The sequence below is a fragment of the Nerophis ophidion genome, linkage group LG26 (assembly GCF_033978795.1).
Source record: "Nerophis ophidion isolate RoL-2023_Sa linkage group LG26, RoL_Noph_v1.0, whole genome shotgun sequence".
NCBI classification, from domain to species: Eukaryota; Metazoa; Chordata; class Actinopteri; order Syngnathiformes; family Syngnathidae; genus Nerophis; species Nerophis ophidion.
In genome coordinates this window covers 29,364,143-29,389,671 of record NC_084636.1, presented here as the reverse complement: position 1 = coordinate 29,389,671, position 25,529 = coordinate 29,364,143, and the positions used below count along the sequence as shown (strand labels likewise).

Sequence of the window (25,529 nt, the reverse complement as noted above, 5' to 3'; positions counted from 1 at the left end):
TAGTCAAAAGACTGCATCCATTTTCAGAGGTGGAATCTCCAACATTTAGGTTAGTGAAGCAATCACGTTAGAGCTAAGCTAATTGATACTGGGCTAAACTGTAACAGCAAAATTACACGTTTGTTTATGTTTGCAGGGATATGGTGAAAACTCCCAACCCAATACATACCACCTTCCAGGGACTACCTGTCAAACACATTGATCCCGGCATGGTACAAGAAGAATCTGAATCGAGAATCGTCAGGAATCGGAATCGAAACAAAGAATTGGAATCGGAATCGTTCGAATTCAAATGATACCCAACCCTACCCACCACCAGCAGAAATCATTAAAAAACTAAACTCAGTTGACAGTAAAAAGTCAATGTCGCAATTGCTGGATATGACTTTAAACCATAACCAACCATGACTCAATATAGCTCTTTTCTCAAAGTAGGTGTACTGTCACGACCTGTCACGTCACGCCGTGACTTATTTTAAGTTTTTTTCTTTTTTCCTGTGTTGTGTTTTAGTTCTTGTCTTGCACTCCTATTTTGGTGGCTTTTTCTCTTTTTTTGGTATTTTCCTGTAGCAGTTTAATGTCTTCCTTTGAGCGCTATTTCCCGCATCTACTTTGTTTTAGCAATCAAGAATATTTCAGTTGTTTTTATCCTTCTTTGTGCGAACATTGTTGAATGTCATGTCATGTTCAGATGTACTTTGTGGACGCCGTCTTTGCTCCACAGTAAGTTTTTGCTGTCGTCCAGCATTCTGTTTTTGTTTACTTCATAGCCAGTTCAGTTTTAGTTTCGCTATGCATAGCCTTCCGTAAGCTTCAATGCCTTTTCTTAGGGGCACTCACCTTTTGTATATTTTGGGTTTAAGCATTAGACACCTGCATACTTCCTCCAGCCATTTCTGAGATCTACATAGCAATTAGCTAACGGCTGCCACCTACTGATAAGGAACAGTATTACACGGTTACTCTGCCGAGCTCTAGACAGCCCAGACACTCAACAATGACACATAATTTGCAGACTATAATTACTGGTTTGCAAATTTTTTTTTAACCCAAATAGGTGAAATTAGATAATCTCCCACGGCACACCAGACTATCTCACGGCACACAGTAGTTGAAAAACACTGTTCTATATGACATTATCTCGTAATTTTACAATTCTACTACAAATGTTTTCTTCAAATATTTTAAATTGAACTCATGGACCGCAACCCTGACCGGAATCAAACCAATGTCCGCTGCCATGAAACACAAAAGCATGTACCATTACACCACCTGTTACATATCTTAACACAGTGATTGTCAAACTGTGGTATGCATGCCACTTGTGTAGGGGTGTCAAACTCGTTTTAGCTCAGGGGCAACACGGAGGAAAATCTATTCCCAAGTGGGCCGGACTGGTAAAATCACGGCATGATAATTTAAAAATAAAGACAACTTCATATTGTTTTCTTTGTTTAAAAATACACCAAACACATTCTGAAAATGTAAAAATGATGCTGTTTTTTTACACTGATACATTGCGGTTAATAGTCTATCTTCATTTGTGGTCATTTATACTTTCTGAAGAAATGATGCGATTATGTTCATCAGTCAAATATGCATCACAGTTATAAGTATAACACTATATGTACAGATAATCAAAATCATTTATTTAGGTATAAATGGGTATAAATGTAGATATGTAGTGTCCAGACACGGAAGTGTTGACAGACAGCACATAGCCCCGCCCCCTACGAAGTCATGGAATTGAAAGATGTGCTTTTGCGACATCCAGTGGACACATTGAGAACAGCAGTTTCTTTTATTCAAAAATGTCAGCTTATTTTTATACTTAGCAAACTCATCTTGCGGGCCGGATAAAACCTGTTTGTGGGCCTGATCCGGCCCGCGGGCAGTACGTTTGACACCCAGGCTCCATCTAGTGGTATGCCAAAGAATCATTTAATTAAATATTCAAACTGTTACTGTTCAAACTGCATGTAATATTACAGTGGCCAAAAGTTTTAAATATACCCCTTAAATAAAACATCTGCCTTGTTTTTAATGACTATTGAGGCCAAACACTTTATTTTTTTTGTTGGTCATTATGTTGGTACTTGGAAAGCCAAGTGTTTTTTTTTTTTTATCAAACATTTCCAGTTAATCCAGCATAGCATAATATAACCAACATAACCGGTTTACAATTCCTTATAAGTGGCACATGTATAAATCCTTAACCTGTACTGGATGTTCTTAAAATAAATTATTATAAAATTAAACCTACCTGACACAAAAACTAACAATTTCAATTTGGACTACAGTATAGCCCCTATCTACAATGGATACATTCCGGTGGGCGGTGGTGGGATTGGGGGGGACAAAATGCTGTAAATACTGTGTAGAAGTGTAATATAAAAAAAGAAGAATAGTATAAGTAAACTTGCAGATTTGGAAATGCTGCTGTGATCCACTACAGTGGCTTTCAATTTTCAATGTTAACATCTGTCCTTTAGAGGGCGCTACTCCCCCCCCAATTCAAAGCATGCAGAAAAATCTATTTAAATGATGGAGTATTTCTATTCCATCCATTTTTTTACCACATGTCCCTATCGGGGTTCCGGGGGTGCTGAAGCCTATCTAGCTGCATTCGGGCGGAAGTCGGGGTACACCCTGGACAAGTGTTCACTTTCTATTCATATTGGATAATATAGTGTGTGTACAATAAGGCGGAGGTCTTGAAGGGTTAAATCCCCAACATATAGTTAAAATATATGTGTATTTAATATATATTTTGTACAAAAGTCTGGGGATAATATGAATATTTACGGCATTTAAATCCTTTTACGCGGCAGTTTTTATTGAAATGAAAAACATGTCTGCCACTGATCTCAAGACCTAATTATAATTGAATGAAAAAATGTTTTTCCCAGCTGAGTGACATGTTTGTCTTGTAGGATTTATTGCTACTAAGTATTTATGTAAAACAAATGCTTTGTAATGATACACATTGTATATGATGTACACCAGGGGTGCCCATTACGTCGATCGCGAGCTACCAGTCGACCGCGGGGGGTGTGTCAGTCGATCTCCAGCCAGGCTTTTAAAAAAAATAGACCTAAAAATTAGTGATCATCAATCTTCACCAAGACGTCACTTAAATGACATTCACGGTACCGGAGGGTCTTGTGAGATGACGCTGGCTGCTGCAAGATCATTATTATTAAAATATGACTGAGAGGAAGGCGAGAAACACTTTTTATTTCAACAGACTCTCGCGCCGTACCTTCCGTCAAAACTCTAAAGGCCGACTGCTCATTTCCTATCTTCACAATAAAAGCCCTGCTTCATGCTGCCTGCGCTAACTAAATACAGAGTCTCGGAAAACTGGCGTGCACAAGCGATCCCTCAGAAAGCTGGCTTCCGAGACTCTTATTTTGTTAGCGCAGGCAGCATGAAGCAGGGCTTTTCCAAATACTTCAAGAAAGACCACTACAAATGAGAAATATTTTGCACTGTTATACAATTTAATAAATCTGAAACTGATGACATAGTGCTGTATTTTACTTATTCATCTCTTTTTTTCAACCAAAAATGCTTTGTTCTGATTAGGGGGTACTTGAATTAAAAAAATGTTCACAGGGGGTACATCACTGAAAAAAGGTTGAGAACCACTGGTCTACTACAGTGGTTCTCAAATGGGGTACGCATACCCCTGGGGGTACTTGAAGGTATGCCAAGGGGTACGTGAGATTTTTTTTTAAAACAATTCTAAAAATAGAAACAATTTAAAAAATCCTAATAAATATATTTATTGAATAATACTTCAACAAAATATGAGTTTAAGTTCATAAACTGTGAAAAGAAATGCAACAATGCAATATTCAGTGTTGACAGCTAGATTTTTTGTGGACATGTTCCATAAATATTGATGTTAAGGATTAATTTTTTTGTGAAGAAATGTTTAGAATTAAGTTCATGCATCCAGATGGATCTCTATTACAATCCCCAAAGAGGGCACTTTAAGTTGATGATTACTTCTATGTGGAGAAATCTTTATTTATAATTGAATCACTTGTTTATTTTTCAACAAGTTTTTAGTTATTTTTATATCTTTTTTTCCAAATACTTCAAGAAAGACCACTACAAATGAGCAATATTTTGCACTGTTATACAATTTAATAAATCAGAAACTGATGACATAGTGCTGTATTTTACTTATTCATCTCTTTTTTTCAACCAAAAATGCTTTGTTCTGATTAGGGGGTACTTAAATTAAAAAAATGTTCACAGGGGGTACATCACTGAAAAAAGGTTGAGAACCACTGGTCTACTACAGTGGTTCTCAAATGGGGGTACGCGTACCCCTGGGGGTACTTGAAGGTATGCCAAGGGGTACGTGAGATTTTTTTTTTAAACAATTCTAAAAATAGAAACAATTTAAAAAATCCTAATAAATATATTTATTGAATAATACTTCAACAAAATATGAGTTCATAAACTGTGAAAAGAAATGCAACAATGCAATATTCAGTGTTGACAGCTAGATTTTTTGTGGACATGTTCCATAAATATTGATGTTAAAGATTTATTTTAGAATGTTTAGAATTAAGTTGATGAATCCAGATGGATCTCTATTACAATCCCCAAAGAGGGCACTTTAAGTTGATGATTACCTCTATGTGTAGAAATCTTTATTTGAAATGGAATCACTTGTTTATTTTTCAACAAGTTTTTAGTTATTTTTATATCTTTTTTTTCCAAATAGTTCAAGAAAGACCACTACAAATGAGCAATATTTTGCACTGTTATACAATTTAATTAATCAGAAACTGATGACATAGTGCTGTATTTTACTTATGTATCTCTTTTTTCCAACCAAAAGTGCTTTGTTCTGATTAGGGGGTACTTGAAATAAAAAAAAAATGTTCACAGGGGGTACATCATTGAAAAAAGGTTGAGAACCAATGTGCTAAGGTATTAAATGTAGCAAAGGTTAAAAAAAATAGTGTATTTAAATGAACGGTGACACAGTTGTAGTAACATCTTATGGCCACTTGGTGTCGTCCTAATTGTTTTTTTGAGCTATTTTATGACTTTTGCTGGTCACATTACTTATCTGGCAAGGTAAAACCCTTTTCAACTGTTTTCTAAAAATATTTGAAGCCTTGTATTTTTTGTTTTTTTAAAGGACTACATTAAAAAAAATCACATTACAACTAAACAAAGTGTCATGTTAATCCTCAAAATTTGTTTGCGCTGTCCTCAATGCAAAATATAGCGCAAATGCAAATAAGAAAACATTTAGTTTTTTTTAACTAAACTCCTATTACGTAATAAACACATTTTTATATAATCCTGCAGAAAAAAAAGAAATCAAATAGGGTATTTCTTTTTATATCATCCACATACTGTACATTTTTTTTATTTGATTCAAATTATTCTTCTTGACTTGATATGCAAATAGTCGTGCTTTGTTACTAAATAATATGTCAAAAAAATGTATTCACTTCTGCGATGAAGTGGCGACTTGTCCCGGAAGTACCCCGCCTACCGCCTGAATGCAGCTGAGATAGGCTCCAGCAACCCTCCGTGACCCCAAAAGGGACAAGCGGTAGATAATGGATGGATGGATGTATTCACTTTAATTTTATCCTTGCGTTCCCTTATTAGTAATATGTAAACACTTTACAGAGCAGTGAACAATATCAGTAATTGTTGGGACATGGAGAAGGGTTAGGATGAAATAAATTCTACTCCTTTTCATGTTGAATTTATGTTGAATTGTGCAAGTACGAGCGTGTTCAAAATAAACTCAAACAATATCATCATTTTGTCACAGACATCCAGCGAAGGAACATCAGGTTTAAAATAATTGTGACCAATCTATGAGCCTTTTGAGAGTTGTTAAATTAATGTTTCACATGTCCTCATATGGCATCTCTGTTAGTAATGCAATGCACTCCAGTAAAGTGGATATTGCATCATCATTGCATTGCGGCTTTCGGTCGAGTCTTTTAAAAGGCACCGGAAAGGGTTGAAAATTTGACGAAGAATTACAAAAGATGACCCCATGCAGCTGATGTCATATTTTTTAAACTAAAAAAATAAAAATTCTCATCTATATTTCATTTATGGAACGGTCATGTGTGTGCATGACAAATAAACGCCAGTCATACAGTAGGTGTATACGCATACTTTCAGTCCAGATGTTTGTGTCACCATCCAGAATTGTGAAACGGGGAGGAAGTAGAACGAGTTGGGCCTTCCGAGCTTAAAACAACAACAAGATGCTGCCTGACATGTCGAATGCTCCGACTGTCCGTTTCTGTCTGTCAACACGAAGACACGGAAAATGTAAAGAAGGATGACAGACTAAAACTGAAGCATCAAATTTGAGCCAAGAAATACCCGAAGAAAAAGGTTTCAAATGTTTTAATAAGTGACACTTGAAGGACCAGATGGATGGCTCTCTAATGACATATAAGGCACCATGGCTGAGCAGTTCTCTTTAAACTTGTGTTCACATTTTGGTTCTGTTCTGAAACAAACCCTGGTGCGTTTGCTCAGCTAGTCTTTTTGGTTAAAGTGTGAACGCGCTAATCTGAATCCTGGTGTGCACCAAACATGTCGGCGGTGACCGCAAGAGAGAAGGGTCTGAACTCCGGTTCACTTAGACCAGGGGCGCTCACACTTTTTCTGCAGGCGAGCTACTTTTCAATTGACCAAGTCGAGGAGATCTACCTCATTCCTATTTATAATTTATATTTATTTATTTATGAAAGAGACATTTTTGTTAACAAGTTAATGGTGTTTAATGATAATACAAACATGTTTAACACACATAGATTCCTTTCTTTCATGAAGACAAGAATATAACTTGGTGTATTTGATTCTGATGACTTGCATTGATTGGAATTAGACAGTGGTGCTGATAACGTCCGCATTTTCAAATGGAGGAAAAAAAAAGTCCTCCTTTCTGTCCAATACCACATGAAAGTGGTTGGATTTGGCATCTCATTTGTCCAACTTGCATACTCGTTTTTAAACACTTTGTTATGAGAGTAGCATATGTGTGTGGCCCTTTATTGTCTGGCAGCAGGTGAGTGACGTCAGTGAGTGTGCGGGTGGGCAAGCAAGTGAGAAAGCGGTCGCTGAGGGCGGGGGAGAAATACATTGGCATCAAACTCCGTAGCTTGCTAGCTTGTGCACGCTAGCTTTCTGAGACTCTTATTTTGTTAGCACAGGCAGGATGAAACAGGTCTTTTATGGTGAAGACAGGAACTGTGAAGTCGGTCTTTAGAGTTTTGACAGTAGGTACGGAGTCTCTAGAAATAAAATGTGTTTCTCTGCGTCCGCCCTGTTAGTGATTTTTTTCTTAAATATGAGCTCGCAGCAGCCAGCGTCATCTCACAAGTTCCTCGGGTGCCGAGAATGTCAAACAACTGACGAAAGTGAAGTCTTGGTATGATTGATGATTGCTCATTTTTATGTCTATTTTTTAATGCCTGGCTTGAGATCGACTGACACACCCTCCGAGATCGACCAGTCGATCGCGATCGACGTAATGGGCACGTTACAGATTCAATAGGGTCCTTGCCATGGCAAAGGACATGGAGTCCTTTGCCATAGGCAGGGCGGACCCTAATAAAGATTTCTACACATAGATGTAATCATCAACTTAAAGTGCCCTCTTTGGGGATTGTAATATAGTTCCACCTGGATTCCTGAACTTATTTCTAAACATTTCTTCACAAAAAAAGAAATATTTAACATCAATATTTATGGAACATGTCCACAAAAATTCCAGCTGTCAACACTGAATATTGCATTGTTGCATTTCTTTTCACAGTTTATGAACTTACATTCATATTTTGTTGAAGTATTTTTCAATATATATATCTATAAAGGATTTTTGAATTGTTATTTTTAGAATATTTAAAAAGAAATCTCACCTACCCCTTGGCATACCTTCAAGTACCCCCAGGGCTACGCGTACCCCCATTTGAGAACCACTGCTCTCTATTCGACCAATAAAACCCGATAAAAAAACAACCAAAAAGCACCAACAATACTGAATTTACATTTCGTTACTTGAACATTTACCAAGTATTAGTGGTATTGTTGTTATAAGCGCTAATGCAGACAAACTATCTATAGTGGCGCCGTGATCACTAGCTTGTGTGCCAATGATGACAATGATTGACCGATGAGCTGCTTCCTTGTTTTCTTCCTCGTCAAATTTTATTGTAGCTCCTAAATAATGCCGCTCACCTGGCTAGTCGAAGGACAAAGACGCATTCCGACAAGATAATGCACTTTGACAGCCAATTTGAACTCGGAAATGGCGAGAATGACACAAAAAGACACTTGGTTCCACCCCTCTTTTATTTGTGAGGACTATGCAACCTTTTTCGTCTAAAAGGGAATATATATGAGCATCCTAGCAGTCGGCATACAAATGACAGCAGACATTGCACAGTAAGTGTTGTTTTATTTTGTTTGTTGGCTCTCATGAAGTCGTAATACATTTTTAAATTCAATGCGCCGCGTATATGTAAAACTATCAAATTACGTTTATAAATGTGCATGTTACTACATTACATATATACCTACATCACGTACATAAAACCTTAATGGAGGTATTTGGATTTTTCTTTAAGGGCTTTATAAGCAGAATAGCGTGGCTCCCATACGCTCCATTGTAAGCAGACATTTGATCGCATTTATTTACTATTTAGATTGCATTAAAAAAAATACATCCATTGGTCATAATGATTGTGAAGCATAGGCAAAATTCAAAAAAAGTGCAGTTTCTCAGTAAGGTGGAGTGGAGATTGTTTTTGGCGACACTTGCAGGCCACAATAATTTATTAAGTTAAGTGCATGACGCAGTAAGTCGAATAACGCGGACACGTTTGTCACTGGATACTTTCTATTATATTCTTGCTTTGGAGACTTTGTGTCTGTAAGTAATATGTACCTCCAGTATATTCATTTGATACTTGTTTATATTGACAAATGTCATGTTTTAGACTGCAATATTGTTCAATTAAGGACACTTACTGCGTATGTCCAGCTAGTATGCTTAGCTGTTATGTATCTGTGAGCACTTAGTCCACAGTATAGCCTACCATGTTTACCTTTTATAAATTACTTGACTAAAATAGGAAAAAAAGGCCAACCTTGTGTGCTTTTGGGACGACAATTAGTTGTTAACTGGCTGCTCAGTTTTGCACAAGTAAACGCTCTGCAGGAGCAGGACTGCATGTATCAGAACTTACATGCAAGCTGATATTATTCAATACTTTTTGCTGACATCGGAAAAATATCCAATATCAATATCGGATCGTTACACCCCTACCTACCACAAATGTTTTTTTACAGTCAAGTTTGGGCTTTAATAACATTTTGTTTAGACTCGGGACAATGTAGTTGTACTCTCAGAAGTACATGTATGTTTGCGAGAATAAACTCACCAGAAACTTTAAAAAGGTTGCTAAAAAGAGGTCAAAATTGTACTCTATGTTCATATTCTGCTACAGTGCAATTGCAATCAGTCTTTTATACCACTTGGAAAGACAAAACAATCCCGTTTTCAAGTTAAAAGTCAACTGAGACTTTAATTGGTGTACAGTAAAATTAAACCTCCCTGTTTGTCACCTGAGGCTCTGTTTTTATCTAAACATCGTCAAGCTGACAACTATGTGGCTGTAGAACGCACGTGCTAAACAGTGTGCCTTTGTTAAACATCCTGCTGAGCCGCTGTTTGACGAGTACCAGCAGACCCTTATCTTCGGATCAGGTTGAAACCAGAGTCGACTCGAGGGCTGTTTGGTTCATTCATTGTGTGGCTTTTGTATAATCTGCATGGCAACATGCGCATTCTAGGTTAAAGCGCACTGTGTTGAGACATCTTATGCACTGGTTGGCTTCAAATGTTTTCATTTTGCTAGAAAACCTCAACAATTGTTCAAAGAACACATGTACAGCTTGTTTTGACCAAATTACAGGTCAAAGGTTGGTCAAAAAACAAAAAAAGAAAAGCGATGATATACTAATGAAGCGACATGGCTGGAAGGTCATAGAACTAACACTCAAAGAAATAAATAAAATTCCCCACAAAAATGTCTTAAAAAAGATTAATTGAATCGTTGTTAATGCTGGCTGATTAATACATAATACGTATTATAGCAATCCTACTAAAGGCTTCGAGCAGTAACAATAATATCAAGTATTAAAGGGTAACTGCACTTTTTTTGGGTGAAATTTTGCCTACCATTCACAATCCTTATGTAAGACACAAACATATTTTTTTAATGCATTCTAAATAGTAAAAAAATGTGATCAAAAGTCTGCTTGCAATAGAGCCTAAAGGAGTCGCTCTATTCTGCCTACAAAACTCTTAAAAAACATCCAAACACCTCCCTTAAGGTTTCGTATACATGATGAAAGTATATATGTAGTGTAGTAATGGGCACATTTAGAATTACATTAAATTTGACCTATTTTCCTTATTTTAAATCGTAGGTGGCGCATTAATTTCAGAAATGCATCACAATGGGTGCTTTTTTCCCCACTACATCACTGATTATTAGTCACTGCAGACTTCATGAGAGCCAACACACATAATAAAAATCAGTTACTGTACAATGTCTGCTGTCATTAGGATGCCCACTGATAGAATCTTTCTATATTCCTGTTTCGATGAAGAATGACTCATAAAACTCGCAAAAAAAGTGGGGTAGAACAAAGCTTTTATTTTTGTGGTCTAAATTGGCTGTCAAAGTGTACCAATTGGTCAGAATACGTCCTCGTTCTTCTACTAGTAAGGTGAGAGTCATTATTTATGATCTAGAATAAACTTTCATGATCAGCGAGACGAGGAAGCTGCTTCAACATAGGCAGTTGGCACACAAGCTAATGATCACGGCACCGCTATACATAGTTTGTCTGCGTTAGCGCTTGTAATAATAATACCACTAATACTTAGTTAAAATTCAAGTCACGAAATGTAAATGGAGTATTGTTGGCAATTTTTGGATGGTTATTTATTGGGTTGTATGGGCTGAATAGAAAACATCCTTTTGGCCCCATGAGCTGACTTTTATTTACAAGTTAGAATGCAAGAAAAAAAAAAAACAGTTTTCATGTCTTTCATAATGATTGTGAACGGTAGGCAAAATTCCCAAATAAGTGCAGTTCTCCGTTAACAGATGTTTTCATTTTTACAACTTTTTATTTTGTGTTAAACAACAGGCACATTAATGCACAGCCTGAGGTCTTGTACAAAAGGTATGTCCCTAAATTCCACAAAACACATTCACATAGAGACAACAAACTTAAAATCCCACAACAAATATTTCTTGAAATATATTTTACAGAAATTAGTTTGGGGTTTTTCTGCAATGAACAACCCTACTGGCCATTAAAGCATTTAAAATTAACAAAATAAATATTGTTTGATATAAGTTTATGAAGTGGTTTTAAATGATTGCATTAGGTCCTTTTCCATCAAAAGTCCAGGAACTTTTGGTTCTTGTAGAAGTGTATGTTTCCACCGCATTTCACAGTTCCGGTGTTGTTTATACAAATCAAGCAACGGACGTATGCAGGAGTGGTATACGTCTACACCTATACCATGTAAATTAACAGACAATATTAGGTCATAGTTATTTTACTAAAAGGTAAGTAAATGAACTACAAAGCAAACATGTTTAAAACGATTTGATCTACAAATAAAGTGTACCAAATTGCTCATAAAAAGTAGGCTTTTGTCCGCAATGTCCAACAGTCAGAAAGTTGTCCTCTCAGTAAATGATGAATTCATGAGGATCAGGCAATACCTGTTGGTCCATTTCACAATAAAAAAATATCTAAATATAAATAATATCAGTGTTTATCTCACTGCGACAACACAAACACTTGAGCTTTAGCGATAGCTTGTTAGCATTAGCATTCTGTTCACTGAGGTTGAGGCTAATAATAATAAAAATGGAGCGTCACTGACTACTTTTACAACATGTAATAAAATAAATGGTTAATATTTGATGTCCTTTACCTTTGTTCCACTCATTTACTTCCTCATTTTTTCTCCAACAAAATCTGAGTAGTAAACAGCTGAGTCCGGTTTCATACTTCACTGTAAATACGTTTAAAAGTGTCCATCCACTTCTCGTACCTTTAAGAATGGGAATGAAGTTCGTAAAAATAATAAACACTAATAAACCGCAAATAGTTTAAAGCAGGGGTGCCCACACTTTTTCTGCAGGCGAGCTACTTTTCAATTGACCAACTCGAGGGGATCTACCTCATTTATATATATAATTTATATTTATTTATTTATGAAAGAGACATTTTTGTAAACAAGTTAAATGTGTTTAATGATAATACAAGCATGTGTAACACATATAGATGTTTTTCTTTCACAAAGACAAGAATATAAGTTGGTGTATTACCTGATTCTGATGACTTGCATTGATTGGAATCAGACAGTAATGATGATAACGCCCACATTTTCAAATGGAGGAGAAAGAAAGTTGTCCTTTCTGTACAATACCACATGAAAGTGGTTGGTTTTTGGCATCTAATTCATCCAGCTTCCATACACTTTACAAGAAAAACATTGGTGGCAAATTCCGTAGCTTGCTTGATTGACATTCACGGCACCCGAGGGTCTTGTGAGATGACGCTGGCTGCTGCCAGTTCATTATTATGAAAAAATGACAGAGAGGAAGGCGAGAAACACTTTTTATTTAAACAGACTTTCGCGCCGTCCCTTCCGTCAAAACTCTAAAGGCCGACTGCACATTTCCTATCTTCACAATAAAAGCCCTGCTTCATGCTGCCTGCGCTAACAAAATAAGAGTCTCGGAAAGCTGGCGTGCACAAGTGATGTGCACGCCAGCTTTCTGAGGGATCGCTTGTGCACGCCAGTTTTCCGAGACTCTGTATTTAGTTAGCGCAGGCAGCATGAAGCAGGGCTTTTATTGTGAAGATAGGAAATGTGCAGTCGGCCTTTAGAGTTTTGACGGAAGGTACGGCGCGAGAGTCTGTTGAAATAAAAAGTGTTTCTCGCCTTCCTCTCGGTCATTTTTAATAATAATGATCTTGCAGCAGCCAGCGTCATCTCACAAGACCCTCCGGTACCGTGAATGTCATTTAAGTGACGTCTTGGTGAAGATTGATGATCACTAATTTTTAGGTCTATTTTTTTTAAAAGCCTGGCTGGAGATCGACTGACACACCCCCTGCGGTCGACTGGTAGCTCGCGATCGACGTAATGGGCACCCCTGGTTTAAAGACTATGGCTGAGTAAAAACACTGCAAGACCCACTGATCAGTGTTTTTCAGCACAAAAATGTTCCACAAATGTTCCTGCATTTCAAAAGTTCAACAGCATAGCCCTCTCACGATAAGTTATTATGAAAAAACAACATTTCTTACCTACTAGTACCTATTTTTGTGTATTCCGGATCTGCAAAAGTCCCGAAAATTTTAAGTCAAACATTGGAGACATGATGGGAGATATTTTTTAAAAAATCTTGCCTTTCGTCATACTTCCTGCAAACGAGTCGTTTGAAATTTGCCCAATTGTGACGTTTTTGCCGATTGGGCGCCATATATGGTAGAAATGTACCCAAAGGGTTTTGCGCGTGTCCGCCATTGGAGTCCGTCGATGTCGTCAATAAGCCCCTTATTTTTCGCTATCCTCCTTTTGTGGGGCAGACTTACAAAATTATACTGAATAACCCTTTGGGGGTCCCCGGGATCAAGGCTGAGTGGCGACCTAAATGTATATTGGTTATACATACCATATTTCCTTGAATTGCCGCAGGGCATAAAGTATGCGCCTGCCTTGAAATACTGCCAGGTCAAACTCGCTTCCCAAAATAATTAGCGCATGCTTAGTATTACCGCCTGGTCAAACTCGTGACACTTCCCCTGTCATCATTTTCAAAATGGAGGAGGCTGATTTCAATAGCGGTAATTTGAAATCGCATAAAGGGAAGAATTAGATTAAGAGCTATTCAGTAGGATTTAAGGCTCAAGCTTACATCACACTCAAATTTTTACTGCATACCTTTGGTAAGTGCCAGAGTGAAAAGAGTTTTTAAAATAATTAGCGCATGCTTACTTTTACCGCATGCCTTTGGTAAGCGCAGGAGTGAAAAGAGGTCTTAAATTAATTAGCGCCACGGCGGCAAGTCAAGGAAATACGGTATATTGTATTGGTTTTTAAAATAGAAAAATGTCAAAATGGCCCCCGCTTGCTTTGATTTTTGAGTCTGCGGCTCTAAGTGGAAAAAGTTTGGACACCCCTGTGTTAAAGGTTCTGGAAAATCTCCTCAATAGCCGTTTTTATCGTTTCCATATTGATGTAGTGTGATAGTTTTACAACTGTTTTGGACAATCTGCCTATTTTGAAATTGAATTTTGAACTACGAATGAGAGCCTGCTGACCAACAATGCCTGCAATGCCTCAGACTGGAAGTCTCTCCAGAGAGTGGTGAGGACTGCGATAAAGATTATCAGGACTCCTCTTCCTCCTGTCCAGGAGATCGCAAAAAGCCGCTGCCTGACCAGGACTCAGAAAATGTGCAAAGACTCCTCACACCCCCACCAAGGACTGGAAGTCTCTCCAGAGAGTGGTGAGGACTGCGAAAAAGATTATCAGGACTCCTCTTCCTCCTGTCCAGGAGGTCGCAAAAAGCCGCTGCCTGACCAGGACTCGGAAAATGTGCAAAGACTCCTCACACCCCCACCAAGGACTGTTTTCACAGCTGGACTCTAGGAAGTAGTTCCGCAACCTCCGTAGCAGAACATCCAGGTTCTATAACAGCTTCTTCCCTCAGGCCGTAAGACTCTTATAATTAAATTATCCCCTCAACTCCCCCCAAAATGGATTAACTCGTTGGAATAAAAAGACAATACAACATCCATCCATCCATTTTCTACCGCTTATTCCCTTTTGGGGTCGCGGGGGGCGCTGTGAATGTGAGTGTGAATGTTGTCTGTCTATCTATTAAATAGACCTCCTTTTTAGACCAGTTGATCTGCCGCTTCTTTTCTTTCTCCTATGTCCCCCCCTCCCTTGTGGAGGGGGTCCGGTCCAATGACCATGGATGAAGTACTGGCTGTCCAGAGTCGAGACCCAGGATGGACCGCTCGTCGGGACCTAGGATGGACCGCTCGCCTGTATCGGTTGGGGACATCGCTACGCTGCTGATCCGCTTGAGATGGTTTCCTGTGGACGGGACTCTCGCTGCTGTCTTGGATCCGCTTGAACTGAACTCTCGCGGCTGTGTTGGAGCCACTATGGATTGAACTTTCACAGTATCATGTTAGACCCGCTCGACATCCATGGCTTTCGGTCCCCTAGAGGGGGGGGGTTGCCCACATCTGAGGTCCTCTCCAAGGTTTCTCATAGTCAGCATTGTCACTGGCGTCCCACTGGATGTGAATTCCCCCTGCCCACTGGGTGTGAGTTTTCCTTGCCCTTTTGTGGGTTCTTCCGAGGATGTTGTAGTCGTAATGATTTGTGCAGTCCTTTGAGACATTTGTGATTTGGGGCTATATAAATAAACATTGATTGATATCTGTGTTGGCCCTGCGATGAGGTGGCGACTTGTCCAGGGTGTACCCCGCCTTCCGCCCGATTGCAGCTGAGATAGACAATACAACATACATCCTTAAATGTGGATGCATATGAAAAAGTGCAATGTATTTATCCGTACAGTAATCTATTTATTTATATCTGCACCTTATTACTTTTTTTTTTTTTATCCTGCACTACCAAGAGCTAATGCAACGAAATTTCGTTCTTATTTGTACTGTCAAGTTCAAATGTGAATGACAATAAAAAGGAAGTTTAAGTCTAGTCTAAGTCTAATTTTGAAAAGCCCTTTTAAAAGTGTTTCAAACGTCGCCGCCCAATGAAAAAGACGAGTGCTTTAATCGACGAATGACACGGCATGTTGTCAATTGTTTATGTCCAACGAGGGCAGTCAAAAAAGAAAAAAAAAAAAATGATGATGACTCCACCTTTCTTTCCTCCGCCATATCAAAGGCTTCGTCGGTTGCCAGTGCGCGTAAATACTTGAGCGGAAATGAGCAACAAGACCACTTGACTCCCGCATAACAGCCGCCTCGTTGCCACGCACTTTTCCAGCCCCACGACAAAGTGAGTAAAACGGGATGAACACTTACCGCCGGTGCGTCGTGCCGCGGTCGAAACGTGTTAGTCGCTTCTTTTTTTCTTTTAAATTGCTGTAGCGGCGGTCAATGTGCTCTTTAAGTGCAGCCCGACTTTATGATGATGATGTGTGGACATGTTGATGACATGGCTTTCATCCACAGCTACTCGTCACGGCTTCGCACTGGCCGCTGCAAACACACACATAGAGATAGTTTTTTTTTTCTTTCAGGAGACACTCACCTCTTTGTTGGCCGCAGTGTCGTGCATCTCGACGGTAACTACACTTGTGTGTGAGTGTCGTGTTTGTTTAAGTGAAGCGTGGCGCAGCCATGTTGAGGTAAAGCGCCAAACGTGGTCACGTGACTTATTTTACTTGTTTGAGCAGTCTTGAAAAGCACTTTCTTTAATTGACATTGTGTGTTTTGTGTGTGTTTGGCGAGGAACCAAATTTAGGCAAATAGGTTTTTAAGTACAGTACAGGCCACCTTCTCATTCAATGGGTTTTCTTTATTTTCATGACTGTTTAAAGGCCTACTGAAACCCACCAAGCAGTCTGATAGTTTATATATCAATGATGAAATATTAACATTGCAACACATGCCAATACGGCCTTTTTAGTTTACTAAATTGCAATTTTAAATTTCCCGGGACTTTTTTCTTGAAAACGGTGCGTAATGATGACGTGTAAGCGTGTCGTCACGGGCTGTTATGAATATGAGCGCTACACACACACACACAGCTATAAGTCGTCTGCTTTAACGGCATGATTATACAGGATTTTGGACATCTGTGTTGCTGAATCTTTTGCAATTTGTTCTATTAATATTGGAGAAGTCAAAGTAGAAAGACAGAGTTGGGAAGCTTTAGCCTTTAGCCACACAAACACACGGTGATTCCTTGTTTAAAATTCACGGACATGAAACTTTAGTATGGATCACAGCGGACATGGATCCCGACCACTGGTCAACCAGCATGTTTCGGTGAGAAAATTGTGGTTAAAAAGTAGCCACTTACCGGATATCAGCTGAGCGTGTGCCTCCCAGCTGCCGTTGACTTCCCCGAGACACTGCGTCAAGACACCCGGCCGTGGACGTACACCTCCGACTATCAGGTACTGTTAAACTCACTAAAACACTAGCAACACAATAGAAAGATAAGGGATTTCCCAGAATCATCCTAGGGCATCTGGTCAGGATGCCACCCGAACGCCTCCCTAGGGAGGTGTTTAGGACACGTCCAGCTGGTAGGAGGCCACGGGGAAGACCCAGGACACGTTGGGAAGACTATGTCTCCCGGCTGGCCTGGGAACGCCTCGGGATCCCCCGGGAAGAGCTAGACGAAGTGGCTGGGGAGAGGGAAGTCTGGGTTTCCCTGCTTAGGCTGTTGCCCCCGCGACCCGACCTCGGATAAGCGGAAGATGATGGATGGATCCTAGTAAATGTCTCTAAAAAGATATGAATCTGTCTCAATGCAACGCGATTGCAATCGCGTTTTTTTTTTGTGTAGTCCGTCGCTATCAATATCCTCAAACACAAATCTTTCATCCTCGCTCAAAATAATGGGGAAATTGTCGTTTTCTCTGTCCGAATAGCTGTTTTTGTTGGAGGCTCCCATTAAAATCAATATGAATATGTGAGGAGCCATCAACATGTGACGTCATCGTCTGCTACTTCCTGTAAAGGCAAGGCTTTTTTATTAGCACCGAAAGTTGCGAACTTTATCGTGGATGTTCTCTACTAAATGTTTTCAGCAAAAATATGGCAATATCGCGAAATGATCAAGTATGACACATAGAATGGACCTGCTATCCCCGTTTAAATAAGAAAATCTCATTTCAGTAGGCCTTAAAATTGTAGATTGGCACTGAAGGCATCAAAACTATGAATACATGTGGACTTATGTACTTGACAAAATAAGGTAAAATAACTGATAACATGTTTTATTTTCTAGTTTCTTCAAAATAGCCACTCTATCCTCTGATTACTGTTTTGCACACTCTTTGCATTCTCTCGATGAGCCTTAAATAAGTGGTCTCTAAAAGGGTTTTCACTTCACAGGTGTCATAGTTTAGTTTTGATGCCTTCATTAAAAATCTACAGTATCAGGGCTCCCCAAACTACGGCCCGCTGGAAGTCACTAGTTAAAAAAAAAATATATATATATATATACATATATCTATAATATATATATCTGTGTATATATATATTTTTTATACATTTTTAAATATGTCTTTCTAATCCATTTTGTACCTTTGCTCTGTCTCCAATAGCTGCTCAGGCAAATCATATTGTTTAAAATTCCACTTTGCCATTGACAACATGACATCATCGCGGTATGTGTGTATATATATATATATATATATATCGGTAGTTTTGATGCCTTCATTAAAAATCTACAGTATGAATCAGGGGTCCCCAAACTACGGCCTGCGGGAAGTCCCTAGTTAAAATAATTAAAATATAAATATATACCAGCCCTACCTAATCAGGCCTGTCTTTTTTTTGGATAAGGGAGTTTAATTTATATGGATGAGGTGGCGCCCAAATTTAGCTGGGATAGACCCCAGCACCCCCCACCCCATGAGGGACAATCGGTGCGAAATGGATGGATATTGTACTTTTTATATCCTTCTTAGAGCCAGTATCTTCTGCATCCATCCATTCATTTTCTACCGCGTATTCCCTTTTGGGGTCGCGAGGGGCGCTGGCGCCTATCTCAGCTACAATGGGGCGGAAGGCGGGGTACACCCTGGACAAGTCGCCACCTCACATTCACACACTAGGGCCAATTTAGTGTTGCCAATCAACCTATCCCCAGGTGCATGTCTTTGGAGGTGGAAGGAAGCCGGAGTACCCGGAGGGAACCCACGCATTAACGGGGAGAACATGCAAACTCCACACAGAAAGATCCCGAGCCTGGATTTGAACCCAGGACTGCAGGACCTTCGTATTGTGAGGCAGACGCACTAACCCCTCTGCCACCGTGAAGCCCCGTAATTTCTGCAGTTGACATTTATTTGCAGAAGAGTGCATTTTTTAGAACTGTGTCACTCTTTGCAGAGGATGCTGGTTCTCAATAGGATCCTGTATATATTTATGTTATAGCGACACATGATCCATTTTACCAGTATAGCAGTTTTGAACCGAATTTCAAATGTCCTTTCTCAAAAATAAAAAAAATTCAGTGTCAGAGTTTTACACATGTAATTTGGGCTGGTGTTACTTTTCTATTGTTAGTATGTGATGTGTAATTCCCTAGTGGTAGTCTTGGTAAGCACACTGGGATGTTATTCCTGCGTGTGGAGAAAGACAAACCCACTTTTTAAGCTGCGGTGTTATTACCTCACAAGGTTCACCGCAGGAGTCATGAAACATTTGAATTGGTTTAAATGTTCTGGCCTTAACTGTTTGAACTGTACACGACATAACCATTGGGCCACTTTTTAAATAGTCAGTGGTTAAAATTTGTCAAAAGTTACCAACCAGATGCCTGCTTCTGGTGAGAAAACTACTGAAGGAAACTTTACCTTTTGCTTATGTCCTTACCCCGCTAATTTACCCTGCAATTTTCAGATCAGAAAATGTGGTTTCCATAGAGCAAAGTTTTGCATAGTGTGTTGCCTGGGGTTGTTGGTCATGTTTATCTTGAGTTTTAACAGTTAAGCCATTGTTCAGTTGACAGCCTTGGTTGGAGCATTTTTCGTTGGCTGAGCATGGTAGTTTAAAGCGGGCAACATGTATTTACTTGCAGCAGCTATGTTAAATGAGGGGGATCACAGCACACCTGGTGCATAGCATCCTGAAAACCAGCTTCCTCTGCTGTATACATTTGGGTTTGGAATAACAGTAGGGGTGTAATGATTAGATTTGAGTCATAATTTGATGTTGCTTATACGATTCAGGAATGATGTATTTAGAATGATACCATTCTGTGAGTTAAAATTGGTTCAATAACTTTTTAGCAAAAAAAAAAAAAAAGAGTGACTGAAATAAATACTGGATATTGGACACTGTAGGGGAAGATTCCTATAGTCCTGTTATTTCTCCGGCATACTTTGTGCCCTTCAGGAGCTTCCGTAGCTTGCGGTTTCCTTGTAATTCCATAGCGGGACACATAGAAAACATGACTAATGCGAACGCTAACAAGAGCGAGACTTTTGTTCCAAAGAAAAGTGTTGTCAATACTTTGGTTTTGCGGCAACAGGCGAGGAACAATTGACTGCACGTTACAGTCTGTATCTGAAACCGAAGCCTCTAGCAGACTGTGGTAAATACATTTTTGTTACGAGGCGAACAAGACTCAACAACAAACTGCGTGCTAAAAATCACCTTATGTAATCATTTACACAAGGTATGAATGATGATGCCATGTAAGATGAGAAAGAAGCACATTGCATAGAGCGATCACTAAAGCAGTTTCTCTGCGCACCACCAACATGTGTGAATGAAAAAGGCTGCGCTTACTTTATCCACGTACTGAAAAAAAACTAAAGTCCTCAATATTTTACTTTATTTGGATACAATGTTTAATACTAAATTTTCATTTATGTATGTTATTCAAGACAGAAGTTTGAAGTTTGCACTTTATTGATCTCAATGTTGGAGATTGTTTATTTGCATGCAATGTGCAATGCTACATTTTTGTTAACAAACGTATTCTATTCAAACGGAAGTATTTGAAAATTATTCCATAAAAGTAGAATTAGTATCTGGTCTAAAAAGAACCTTATACACATTTATAATTTTGCTAAGAGCAAGATGCAGTGTATGTAGTGTCATTTCAAACTGCTAGTTGGTGTTTCAATAAAAGAAAAACTTGTTTTGAATTATCTTTGTCATTTGTAGTTAATAGTTTCTTTCAAAAGTAGTTGAAAACTGGAAATCTAATTTTTTGGTGAAAAAATTGTGAATTTTATTTGTAGGCTATATCACCCAAACCTAGAATACAAACAGGCAAGTAAACAACAATTAATGGCCAATGCATTCACATATTTGAATAAAGTGCAGCCAATACATAAGGTTGAATTAACAAGAGGAAACTATTTCTGCTCTCTTTTTTAACATTCAATATTTTCAATAAAATTACAGTAACCAACATTTCTTTTACAGTATAATTGTATGTTTTATTTTTTTTAAATCTGTGTTTTATGTTACATTAATATCAAAAGTAAAAATCTCTTCAGGTGGAATTACTAGTAGATTTACCTGGTAAATTAAGCGTAACCAAATATTTTCAGCTTAAATGAGCAGTGGTTTGACCTGCTACCACTCATTTTATGAAACAGCTTCTGTGGCTGAGAAAAGTCACAACAAATGCAAATGCCACAACACAACCACATGGAGCCACAACACAACAACTTTCAGAAAGACACAACAACCAGTCATCAAAATAAGAATGGCGGATATCCACGGGGGCCGAGAAAGGTCAAAACAAATGCAAACGCAATAAGACAATATCAAAAAGCAACAACACAACACATTTTAGCTGCAACACATTTTGCAACATTCACAACAAATATGAACTCCACAGCACAATAAAGCTGCTACTTACTTTAATCTACAAAGGCAAGTTTTGGCGACTGACCACAATAGCTGAGGTGAAAAGTTGAAAACTGTGAAATTAATAAAAGTTGGAAAAGTGACGGGCGACCACTTTTGAATCATAAATAACTCATTTTACTGTTTTAATAATACTAGTACAATGTTTTTACTATAACATTTTCAATCTTCTGCCTCAGCTACTTGGTGTTTCTGCAAAACTTACTCGCCCTCACTTCTGTTATGTCCGTCGCGTCCTTTGTGTCTGTTCTTTAAAATGTCTTCTTTTTTCTAGTCTCGATAAAATCGAAATTGCCTTTTAAAACGATTTTGGACCTTTACCTATCTTCTGGAAGGCCAACTTGCCGAACACATATCAAAGTACTTTAATCTTAGGAATATTAATCGTAACCACTATTTTTTCCCAAAATGTGTAATTCTGACAATGAAAATAGACTTAAAACAAATGTCCACTGCATAGCATGCTGGAGAATATACAAATACACTTCACCATAACCTCAATGTTTGGTAAGAAATTGTGCAAAACTAAACACTTGATGGCTATTTGAAAACTAGTAATATTGAACTAGTTTTTTATTGACAATGTCACAATTCACATTTTGTATTGTAGCCAGAGCCACGTTTTGAAGAGGACAAGCAGCATATCAGGCACTGTTTTTTGCTGTAATGGCAATATCAAATAATGCTTATCCCCATGTTGAGCAATCAAACCTGACTCTTACTTTATAGTTTAAACACATGACGCGAATACAGGGCCACTATTTGTGTACTTTTTCACTGCAGAAATAAGCTGGATCTTTTGAGCTGCGCTTTCAAAAGTCTAGGCCCATGAACAACGTAACCTTTCAGTTAGCCTTTAATGTTTGAACTGTCCTCAACTGTTAGGCAAATTGTGGCTTTTGAGTTGTTCTTGGATATTCTGCCACATTTGACAAAGGAGACTATTTAAAAGCCAGTTTACAATGCTGCCATTTTTTTCAGACAAACATAGTGCGGTTGAATCTGAGACCTCTGTCAATGCAGCTTTATTTCCTGTCACAGGAAGTCAAAGCAGGAGGAAGTGTGTGTTTACTCAGGCCAGGCCTTGTGCAAAATGATAGATTGGTAACCAATCTTGCTGACTGGGCGCGAAAGGCTAACCGCTCTTTGACATTGTATTGTTTCACAGATATGGTCTACAATGTGATTAGTTGGGTATTAAAGAGTACTGGTTCTAGAACGGATCAGTGTGGGACGCCACAAAACCAACACTGTGAAGTAACACAAGTATTAGAATAAAAAAATTCCAAACAACCACAACCACCTACCAGTTGCACAGAATACAGAACAAGTAGTTTGATGTGTTTACAAACAGACTTGTTTGGCTATACCAAACACCAGCTGAATTTGTAATTATGTGGTTCTGCCGAATAACTTACTGTATGAAGTTGAAACTTACTGTATGAAGTTGAACCAGTTCCCATAAAGTTTTTTTTTTTTTTTAATTTAGCCGAGAAATCGCATTTGCCACAAAATGCTCTCATGTCTTTGCTCGCATGCCCAGAACAATGTCTGCAAGGGTTCTTTCTTTTCACTTAAGGCCTAATTTTCTGCAGTGCGAGTTGACATGCGATCATATCTTAACGGTCATATCTTGTTTAAAAACACAGCATCAGGTCATTCCTGTAATGCTGAAAACCATACGTAATGCAACTAGTCTACCAGACAGCTCTTTACAATTGCCCTGCAAACCATGTCCCGTGTTCATTGTTACAAGGGTTACAGTGAATAGTCCATGGGGCTCTACCTTCATCTTTTGCAGTCTTGACACTTTTACTGTTGCAAGCATACCTGACACCTCTGGCACTGGAAAAAGGCCAAATTGCGTAATGAATGACCAAGTATTGAAGCTTTTCCATAGAAAGAAACCCAGGGTTCTATTCCTCCTACCTCCTGAGCAGATTTTATACGGGTGACATTGGCCACTGCTGGAGGAAAGGCTCACCGTTAGCGGCAGTTTTATACAGTACAGACTCTAGCGGCCCTCAGTCTCTTGCATAAAATTCATCTCCTTGAACAGCTCTACATACATAAGAATGAAACCTTAAAATTAGGGATGTAACAAAAATTGGTATAATAATGATAACTGTGGTAAAACTCCAGATGGTTGGTATTGGCGCTTTAAATTAAAATGAAAGAAAAATTGCACTTTGATAAACTCACGGACTGGTGCTAACTCTTTAGCTTAAATGCTAGCACTCAAACAAGAGACATTAACATCTTTCTCCATTCGTTGACTTATATAAACACATTGATGTCTGATCAACTTAGAAATTCAATTGTGCACCATTCAACCTACAAGCTAAAGCTCTCAGTGATCAATGTTTTCTGAGAAGAAAATAGTTTTTACAGTGTGTTCAAAGACTACTGAATAGTAGGACACAAAGCGTTACTTTGACAACTCTAATATTTATGGATATTTTTTCAACCAATTAAGGGAAATTTGATAATTTTCCATTACACCCCTGATGAGCTCTCACGGCACACTATTTGTTGGAAAAGTTGGAAGTGTGCCATAGTAAACACAAGGCTTCGTGGGTCTTTCGGGTCGTTTGAATAGCTTATTTACACGGCTGATTGCAAGACTTTGCTAAATTTTTGTTATTTTCTTTAACAAGTTTAAAACTTCTGCAATGAGGTTGCGACTTGTCCAGGGTGTACATTGCCTTCCGCCCGAATGCAGCTGAGATAGGCTCTAGCTCCCCCCGCGACCTCAAAAAGGACAAGCTGTAGGAAAATGGATGGATGGAGGTTTAAAACTTGGCGCGAACATGTGGCATCATTACCTGCCACAGTCGCTGTCATGATCGCATGATCGAAAAAAAAGCATTTGGTAAGATTTTTCTCATTTCCAGAGTGAAAGCATGGATAGCAGCTGCGAGACGATCAAACATCACTTTTAACGCCATCACCTGCTACATGTTGGTGTGTTCACGGCATTATCAGCCTGGTAAGTTTGAGTCAAAGCATGTTTTATTCAGTTTGACAAATAGCATTTAGTAGGCTGTTAGCGTTAGCCAAGCCACTTGCGTGCTACAAACAAAGTATTTGGTGGAAAAAATCAGATTGTCTGTTTACTTTTAACATGAAAATTAAAATTTATTTTCGGAGAAGTAGCATAGTGATCAAAGTATTTAAAATTAATTTATTTTAAATGTTTACCTACTTTTTCAGGCAAACCTGCTTATGAAATGAGGCTGGGCACCTTCACTCAATCTAGGACAGATAAAAGAAGTTAGCTGTAAATTACACGCAAGGACAATGAGACTTAACAGACTTGGCATTCTGAAATTCTTCACCAGTTTAACAACTGACTCTCTTGAGGAGCTATATATCGGTAGGTTGTGAGTTAAAACCCCGGCCGAGTCGCGCCAAAAACTAAAAATGGGACCCGTTACCTCCCTGCTTGGCACTCAGCATCAAAGGTTGGAATTGGGGGTTAAATCACCTAAAATGATTCCCGGGCGCGGCCACCGCTGCTGCTCACAGCTCCCCTCATCTTCCAGGGGGTGATCAAGGGTGATGGGTCAAATGCAGAGTATAATTTCACTACACCTAGTGTGTGTGTGTGTGTGTGAGACAATCATTGGTACTTTAACTTTAAAATATACAAGATTGCCTTAGACATTTGATCAATTCCACCACACATGCTTATTTTTTCTATCGGATACAGTTTGTCTCTCACATTACTGCGGGTACAATACAGCCATGTAAACAATAGCTTTGGCCAACCAAAATGGCTTACCGTGGCCCCACAA

At 38.7% G+C, this 25,529-nt stretch overlaps 2 protein-coding genes across 6 annotated transcripts in view; one reads left to right on the top strand and one right to left on the bottom strand.

Moving 5' to 3' along the window:
- mob3c (MOB kinase activator 3C) overlaps positions 1 to 16,558 on the bottom strand; it is a 41,714-nt gene extending 25,156 nt beyond the window's left edge. The window contains exon 1 of one of the 2 annotated variants that reach the window (XM_061888110.1): positions 16,415 to 16,558. The gene's annotated coding sequence lies outside the window, so the exon portion shown is untranslated. Of the gene's footprint in view, positions 1 to 16,185 lie in introns of both variants that reach the window. The other variant, XM_061888111.1, reaches the window with a different exon arrangement.
- The window catches only part of elovl1b (ELOVL fatty acid elongase 1b), a 51,001-nt gene continuing 41,474 nt past the window's right edge, over positions 16,003 to 25,529 (top strand). The window contains exons 1-2 of one of the 4 annotated variants that reach the window (XM_061888108.1): positions 16,043 to 16,159; positions 24,627 to 24,721. The gene's annotated coding sequence lies outside the window, so the exon portion shown is untranslated. Of the gene's footprint in view, positions 16,160 to 16,403; positions 16,449 to 24,626; positions 24,722 to 25,529 lie in introns of those variants that run through there. The other 3 variants (XM_061888107.1, XM_061888109.1, XM_061888105.1) reach the window with 3 other exon arrangements.